The 9180-nt window shown below is 45.0% G+C and overlaps 1 pseudogene; it reads left to right on the top strand.

The window, feature by feature from the left end:
* The first annotated feature begins 5501 nt into the window (after positions 1–5501).
* On the top strand, positions 5502–5621 carry LOC121003017 (annotated as a pseudogene).
* Positions 5622–9180: the final 3559 nt, after the last annotated feature.

Here is a 9180-nt window from a genome sequence, read left to right as displayed (position 1 = left end):
TTATTTATGCCCTGTTCATGGTCAATCACGGTATAGAGCGATTGCACATCCAATGTGCCTATAAGCCAGTGGGGCTCCACTTTCAGATTTTCCAGAATATGGACAATCTGTGTGGTATCTTTCAAATATGATGGAGTATTTCTCACTGTAGGCTGAATAAGTTGATCTATATACCTAGATAAATTGGATGACAAAGACTCTATACCCGAAATTATAGGGCGACCTGGTGGATCCGACATACTTTTATGTATCTTAGGGAGACAGTAGAACACAGGTAGTCTATGCTGTGTCCCCAAGATAAAGTCAGATTCCTGTTTAGAGAGGAGTCCATCCTCTAACCCTCTATCACAGTATTGGTTCAGTAGTTCTGAGAATTCTTCTATTGGATCCTTACTCAATTTCTTATATGTTGTTGTGTCCGCAAGCTGTCTTAAGCACTCTGCATTATATTTAGTAGTATCAAGAAGTACAATAGCTCCGCCTTTGTCAGCAGGACGAATAGTAAGATTATTAATTTTTTGCAATTCTTTAATTGCATTCGTCTCCTGTACAGTCAGATTGTTTCTCCTTAACTGTTTATCAGATATTTTCCTCAGATCTGTCTCTAAGTTTTTTCTAAAAGTCGCTATCTCTACTCCAATTTCCTGTCTAGGGAATTTTTTAGACTTTGGTTTCAAGATTGTATGTTGGATTTCACCATCCACATGTTCATCTGTGTTTGCCAATATCGGGTTTTTAAAAAAATATTTTTTCAAGCACAGTTTCCTCACAAATTTTTCTATCCCTACATATGTATCAAATTTATTCAGTTTAGCTGTGGGTGCAAATTTGAGAACCCTGTTTAGCAGTCTTTTCTGAGACTGGAAATATTTGCCGAGTTGGAAATATTTGGGTTTTTATGATGGGTCGGGTGTCTTCGGCCCATGGGGGGTACTAGTCGGGCTGTTTAGCAGCACTATGACCCCCCCCTGTGCTGGGGATCTCCGACCCCAATTCTTCCATCTTCTCTCCCATATGCTCTGCCCTAGCCATTGCTGATGAGCCCCACAAGATATAGTCTGCTGTACAGCAAAAGACGATTTATATATGCATTTGTTGAATATAATGCCGAAACCATTTTATTTTTATTTTTATTTTTTATTGTTATTTATATTTTTATATTTTTTATATACATTTTTAGACCTAATACAGAAGCTCTTAATTATTTAATATAGTTTTAATATAATAAAGATGTATAAATATTGTATTTTTGAGTCAAATGACATGAATGTATTATATAATAGGATTTTATTCATATAAGATCTAACCACAATCAGAAAAATAAAATATCTGTTATGTGGAATGATGCAGGTGAATATAGGGACACAGAAGACAAAAAAACGCAATGCTGTATAAAAAAACGCACGGCTGTACAAGAAACCGCATATATACCGCATGATTATCGCAATACCAACTAAATGCGCCTGTGAAACCCAGATCCATTTGGGTCCATTGCAGGTTTACTAAAGAACCTGATGGAGGTTAAAAAGCCGGTCAGTGAGTCAGTTCCAAATTAGCCACTGAGGAAAAAGGCAGGAAGCCTTTGAAACGCGTCTGGCAAAGGACATTTGGACCTGACAATATACCGGCAATAATCTTATACGATATTGAGTAAGCGCTTTCTTAAGGATGCCAGGACTGCAGCTCTGAAAGAAAATTGAGCTGCGGAGCTACTTGGAGCCATTAAAATTGACTGATGCATCTGATGTTCCGGCACTAGCATTGACCTAGACAGGTGGAACACTGATTCCAACTAAGGAAACCGGACGTGGACTGATATTGCGACATAGCCAGCATTTGTATTCACAGCCGGAGAGAGACAGCACTACAAGCGTCTAAGCGCAGTTGCGCTATAGAAAAACAAGCTTGCCCGAACTTACACCTCGTGGGACGCCACGGTGGGAATATATGTGAGTAAAAGCTAGCAGCTCCGACATATGTGGACTGATACAATATAGCTGGATACATATGCACTGCTGTCCAGGCACTCCGATACATTGTTTGCCATATTAACATTATTGCTTTATTGAATTGCCATACTATTGGATACATCCATACTATTGCCGTGGCCGTTCATAGATACAGCCTACCTGCTCTAATAGATTCTATTTGCGGACAATTGTGTGGATTAAACAGCGATCCAGACCACACACTTTCTAACTGATAGTGATATTCTTGTGGAACACCATTATAAGCGGGAGTCAGCAATTATATTGATTTACCAGAGATACTTACTTATTTATTTATATTCATTTATATATTTATATAAATTCACTTTTAGTGTTTGCACTATATGTTTGATTCTATATACCTTGTCACCTTTATATATCGGCCACTTAATCACCAGTTTTAACACGTCACTTTGAATATTTTCAAAGAAATTTTTCATTTATTTGAACATTTATTTGAACATATATTTATTCACACAGTTCTCTGGAAGTATACTTGCTGCTAGCCGCTGTTCTAGATAGTGGACTAACATCGTGTCCCTCCTATCCAAGTTGGACTGGACCTCTGGTTTTCCACTAGCTATAACAGTGGATGGTTTTATGTGTATTTTATATATCAATTTTATGTGTGTTTTATCCATTTATTTAGAGAATTGAGGTATTAGGTTTTCATTACCAATTGCATATTGTCATATACTGCTACCAATAAATCTACCCAGCATTATCATATTGCTTGAGTCGCATTGCCTACCTACTGAACCAGATATAAGAGTGCCCATTCTATTTTCTATCCAATTGTTTTTTGGTGATTGGGTACAACATCAGTTTGGTGCACCTTACCATCATATAATCAGAGGTGAGCCGTCCCCTATCTCTCTTTTACACCTATTAATTTGGCACTGTGCTCAAACAAAATGTACTATTATTTCATTGTGATCCAGAGCTGGAGAAGTGATGTTGAAGGAAAAAAATAAAAAATCAGAAAAAATAAACAGACTGGATCACCTCTTTAAAGTATTATACAAATTTTTTAAAATGAATGTTTTAAATTCAGACTAACAACATTTCCATTGACACTTGTTAAAAGTTGCCATATAGGCAAGGGCTGCGTCTACTGTACCCAGGTTACAACCCACAATAAATGTGATAGTCATTTCAGTATGCCCTGAAATAGCAGCTTGTAATCACTCGCACCCATCTCACCTTCTTTCTTAAAAGGGGCATTCCGGCCAGAAGCAATTATCGCCACCCACTGGACAGATGATAACTGCTAGAAGTGTTAGGGGGGGCGACCGCTGGGAGCCCACCGATGGTCAGAAAGGCACATCGGCGAGAATTGCTTCTGCCCGGAATACCCCTTTTCATTCACCCCCGGACACCTCACTCCATCCCAACTTGCTCCACCTTTCACAGCTGGAATCATTTCTTGGCCTGCGGAAATCCTGTCCTGAACGTTTTTACAAACACCTGCTGCTCGGGCGCTACGGCGGCAAATCTTTCATGGCTGAAAAAAGACACCTGTCGGCATCGCGAGGGGTGGGGGCGGGGCTTAGCCCATTGGCCGTTCAGACCCGTCTCCTAATGTGCCAGAGTGGCGCTGTGCCGGGATCCATGGCTCGAAAGCTCCTGACTGTGTTAGGCGTTTTGCCATGCCCCCAATCAGATGTCCCTCGATGTTGGCCAGAGGGGAAGGAGGTCCGTCGCTGAAGTCCCGAGGGCATTGGCCGTTTAGCGCTAGGCCGGCGCTACCTCCTGTTCCTGGCCAGTCCTCGGCTCACCAGGCGTGCGCGCCGCTTCATCTACGTGCAAACTCCAGCAAGGCTGCCTGGGCAGTGGGCCAGGCAGCGTCTACCGGCCACACCACCCTGAACATGCCTGATCTCATCTGATCTTAGAAGCTAAGGGCTCTTTCACACCTGCGTTGTTGTCTTCCGGCATAGAGTTCCGTCGTCGGGGCTCTATGCCGGAAGAATCCTGATCAGGATTATCCTAATGCATTCTGAATGGAGAGAAATCCGTTCAGGATGCATCAGGATGTCTTCAGTTCCGGAACGGAATGTTTTTTGGCCGGAGAAAATACCGCAGCATGCTGCGCTTTTTGCTCCGGCCAAAAATCCGGAACACTTGCCGCAAGGCCGGATCCGGAATTAATGCCCATTGAAAGGCATCAATCCGGATCCGGCCTTAAGCTAAACGTTGTTTCGGCGCATTGCCGCATCCGACATTTAGCTTTTTCAGAGTGGTTACCATGGCTGCCGGGACGCTAAAGTCCTGGCAGCCATGGTAAAGTGTAGTGGGGAGCGGGGAGCAGTGTACTTACCGTCCGTGCGGCTCCCCGGGCGCTCCAGAGTGACGTCAGGGCGCCCCAAGCGCATGGATCACGTGATCACATGGATCACGTCATCCATGCGCATGGGGCGCTCTGACGTCACTCTGGAGCGCCCGGGGAGCCGCACGGACTCTAAGTATACCGCTCCCCCGCTCCCCACTACTACTATGGCAACCAGGACTTTAATAGCGTCCTGGGTGCCATAGTAACACTGAACGCATTTGGAAGACGGTTCCGTCTTCAAATGCTTTCAGTACACTTGCGTTTTTCCGGATCCGGAGTGTAATTCCGGCAAGTGGAGTACATGCCGGATCCGGACAACGCAAGTGTGAAAGAGGCCTAAGCAGGGTTGGGCTTGGTTAGTACTTCGATGGGAGACCGCCTGGGAATACAAGGTGCTGTAGGCTTTTGCTTTTCCTCACGTCAACCAGCAGGAGTCACTCTCCTCTATGCCTAGTTTACATTCAGTTTTTCAACCGCTCACTCTCTTCATTGCATTCGCTTTATCTCTCCTGCTCTTTAACCCTTGCAAAACCCCAGTATGCTTGTTAGCCTTCTGCGCACCACCATTCTTGCTTCTTACTTTTGAGACTAGACTTCACTTCCATAGTACCCATGCCTGCCACAGGGCTGGAGGCAATCACCGCTAACCTGCAGGCTCATTTACAGCACCACACCAGCACAACATGTTTGCGGGCAATACGCCCTAGCAAAGAGAAGCCTGCTGAAAAAGCAGCTTGCAATCACTCGCACCCATCTCACCCATCTCACTTTCTTCCTTCAAAGGGGCATCCCGGCCAGAAGCAATTATCGCCACCCACTGGACAGATGATAATTGCTAGATGGGTGAGGGAACGACCGCTGGGAGCCCACCGAAAAGGCGCACGGGCGAGAATTGCTTCTGCCCGGAATACCCCTTTTCATTCACCTCCGGACACCTCGCTCCATCCCAACTTGCTCCAGTTGGAATCATTTCTTGGCCTGCGGAAAGCCTGTCCTGAGCGTTTTTACAGACACCTGCTGCTCGGGCGCTACGGGGTCAAATCTTTCATGGCTGAAAAAAGACACCTGTCGGCATGGGGAGGGGTGGGGTATGAATATGGGGGGTGGAGCTTAACCCATTGGCTGTTCAGACCCGTCCCCTAATGGGCCAGGAAGGCTGCCTGGGCAATAGGGCAGGCGGCATCTACCTGCCACGCCACTCTGTGTACGCCTGATCTCGTCCGATCTCAGAAGCAAAGCAGGGTTGGGCTCAGCCAGTACTTGGATGGGAGACCTCCAGGGAAGAGCGGGTGCTGTAGACCGTCTGTGATTCCTCGTTTTACATTTTTGTCATCTCCCGCTCAGATCGGCCAGCATGGATTGACGCCGCTACGCACAGCGACTTGACGCTTTTCAGAGGAGAAAAGGGCAAGAGGCCTCTGGGCCGGTTTGGCTGCTAATGGCTTCTCCCCAAGCCTCCCATGTAGGCCTCCCACCTAGTTCTTTGTCCAGGCTGCAAGGCCTGATCATAACCTCCCGGTAGCCTGGCATTTGGAAATGAAAGGGTTAAAGGCAGCTGGACCAGGCTTTGGGGCGGGTGCCCGTTTATGGCCAGCCAGCAGAAGTAATGTCACCCTCTGCTAAGGGGAACTGTGTGTAAGAGAGCCATTGAGTTGAGCACATGCAGGCCAGGAGGTGGCCAGAGCGCGGGGGAGGTGGGGGGAGTTCCGGCTATGGCCTTGTAAAGAGGCAGGCAGGTAGGCAAATGGGAGACTGTGACGGGTGAGGTGGCTGGCGTGGGACTAGAGGCGGCTAGCTGGGCGCGGGCGCTTCCTAGGCGCTCTGCACTGCAGACAGGCTTTAGAGAGCAAAACAAGGAAGAGAAAGGAAAGAAGAAAAAGGCCTAGTGTTCAGCCCTGGAAATGCCTGCCAGACTGCAAAGGAGAAGAGCAGCAAGTGAGAGGCCGGTATTTCCCTATGCAGTGACCAGGAACGAGGTAGACAAATAGTTTGTAGTTTTGTTCGTGACACCAATTGCAGCATGCGCAGGGTACTATCACAGGGCCCTCCCAAGGTGTTATAACGCACGTCCCAGGTTAGGAATGCCAGAGTAGTGTGATTGCCTATAATGTCTCTGTATAGTGATGATAATGGTGTCAACGGTGTCTCCTGCCTGGGTACGGCCGGACTCCTGGCTCCTGGGTCACTTGCAATAAATTGAGTGTAGTGATAGTAGGAGTAATAGAGGGATTTTGCAGCAGAAATTGATATCCAGACCTTTAGGTGAAGTTCAAACTTGTTTTTACTGAAGATAACTTTCATCCACGCAAAATACAGCTTTGGTCTTTGGTCCCAGCAGGTTCTGACAATGGTTGGCAGGAATAAATCTTCTGCCCTATAAATCAGGAGCTTGCGGGAAAAGGCGTCTGCTTGTTAGCTCTATAACTGTGGCAGGAATTTAGCTTCTGCACTTCTCTTTATCTTCTGCTTTATGGGGACTAACTAGCTGAGGTGGAATGGCTTCTCCTAGGTCTCTGGACTTTACTCCCAGATATATTCTCAGGGAATGCTTTTGTCCTGGAACTCTGGAGATTGTCTGCTTTCTTGTCATCCAGCTGAGGCTGCAGGGCTCAGTCTGGGTATATGATCAATGTCTCAGTCGAGACAAGATCCTGGCTTTCTTCCATATGCAGGGGATCTCCTGAACTCTATCACACAGCCTTTCCCAACAGGGGTGGCTGACACACTCTGACTCTTACTTCCTTCTCCACCCAAGGTGCAGGATGTGGGAACAGTCCACACCTCCACAGAGGGGGGAGCTAAGCTGGAATGAACCATTCCAGCCTAGATATACTAAACTGAAACTAATCCCTTACCAATGCATTGCTGCCACCTGCTGATGAACATAGAAAATTACAAGGAAATTTACATTTAACATAGTTTTAAATGCACAGTTGTGAAGACATGAGCACAATCATATCAGATGACAAGGTAAAGGCTCTTAGGAGATAGTAGCAGGGTAGAGGCGTGTCGTAACACAAATATGGGGTGTTACATTCCCCCTTACTTTGAGTTAAGCCGCCCTCGGCTTATGCTTAGGAGGGGAGGAACCAGCTCTGGAGTACCCAAATAAGTACAAAGTGCTGCATGTAGTACACATAAGACATAGAAAGACAAACACAAAATGGCTACCCTGAGGTTCCTGCCCGCAAGTAACAGTTTCCCTCTTGGTATACCCAGTGAACCAAAGGTCTGCACTAATCAATCACTACTGACTGACTTTGAAGTATTGTCCACTGGGTACCCTGGGTACCTATGGGCATTTAACACCGGGTGTAGGCCATTAGTATTAAGCGTCCAGATAGGCAGTCCGTTTAAAGAGGGGAGAGAACAAGAGCTGTAAAGCAAGGTACACAGAAGTAAGGTGCTACATATCTGGCTAAGTGCAAAAGTAAGTACAATTTCACAATATGTGCTTGAGGGTCACATTGCGGCACCTAGAAGAGAATACACACAATGGGCATATGATACTTGAACGTTGCTTCACCTGTAAACATGAGTGAATAAACAGTGCATTAATATTGCAATAGAGATCACAAAGAGCTCAGGTACACGTTTGAGTCCTTTCTTTGGGTGCAAGCTTGTAACGTTGCATAACCTGTAGACATATTAGAAAGACAGTGCAAAAACTTTATGCATTTATTAGTGCAATGATACGCTCAAATATGACTTGAGTCCTTTTTCTTAAAGTGCTTGATGTAGAATCCTCTGGAAACAGGTAAAAGTCAATTGTAATCCACAGGAACAATAAAGTTAATTGTAATCCAATGGAAGGTATAAAATGTTATATAAAAGCACATAAAACAGCAGCATAGTGAGAACCATAGAAAATATAAATAATGTGGCGCACAGGAGGAAGGGGTTATTCAATACCCAGAAACGCGTCTGGTTTTAATCCCCCAAAGGACCACTTGCTAAGTGTAATGAAGAAAATCTATACGAAAGTGCCCATTTAATACCGTCTGCCGCGCAGTAGGTGACTGAAATCTTGCTGAACTAAAGACCGTGTACAATCATCTAGGTCCACGTGCAAACAAGTCGCCGGCATGGGAGTTTAGACGGAAGAAGTTCGTAAGACTACGGTCAATTACACTCAAAGACCAACGTCCAGAGCAATTTTTGGGCACTTGCTCCATCGAATGGTAAGATCGTTCGATTTTTTTATGCCGGCTTATGTGTGTTGGGAACACACAGTGAATTATTTCAGCGGGACGCTGCTGAGACTTTAACATAGCGGGTTGCCGCTAGTACTGCTTGTTGGGGAAGAGCTAAACACAAGTTTTTCTATGCGATTGAGTTGAGTTCTTACTAACCAACCTTATTTGATCAAACAGCGATTCTTATGGGATTTAGACTTTTATCTTCATGCTCAGATCTATATTCGAATAAGCATCGATCCTCAAGATCTTGAGATCTTTCATTGCACACCATTGATTGCTGCTATTGTGTATGCTGTTATAATATTGTTTAAGTCAGAGACATCAGTATATGCACTTTGTTTTATACAGCGATTTTTTTATCGATTATATTATCGATTTTATTGTGATATTGTATTTTATTGTAGATGTCCTTGATTTTTATGCTCTAGCCGACATTTTATTGGTTTTAGTCTACCCCTCTATTGGGTAGTACTAGGTTTATCTTATAAGAAATTCAGTATTGGTCGAGATATCTGAGAGTGCCCAGTTCATTCTGTTCATAATGAGAACCATATTTCCATGATGCTCTCAAGTAACCTGAGAAAGGGGATAAAACAATGTAAACTTGGGCGTAAAGGATTAAGATAGTTGGGGGGAGTCCTCACAAGAGTGGCCATCCAGC

Source organism: Bufo bufo, chromosome 5 (genome assembly GCF_905171765.1).
Source record: "Bufo bufo chromosome 5, aBufBuf1.1, whole genome shotgun sequence".
In the NCBI taxonomy this organism is placed as follows: domain Eukaryota; kingdom Metazoa; phylum Chordata; class Amphibia; order Anura; family Bufonidae; genus Bufo; species Bufo bufo.
Note: the sequence above shows the minus strand (reverse complement) of the source record. Positions and strands in the feature narration are given on the sequence as shown.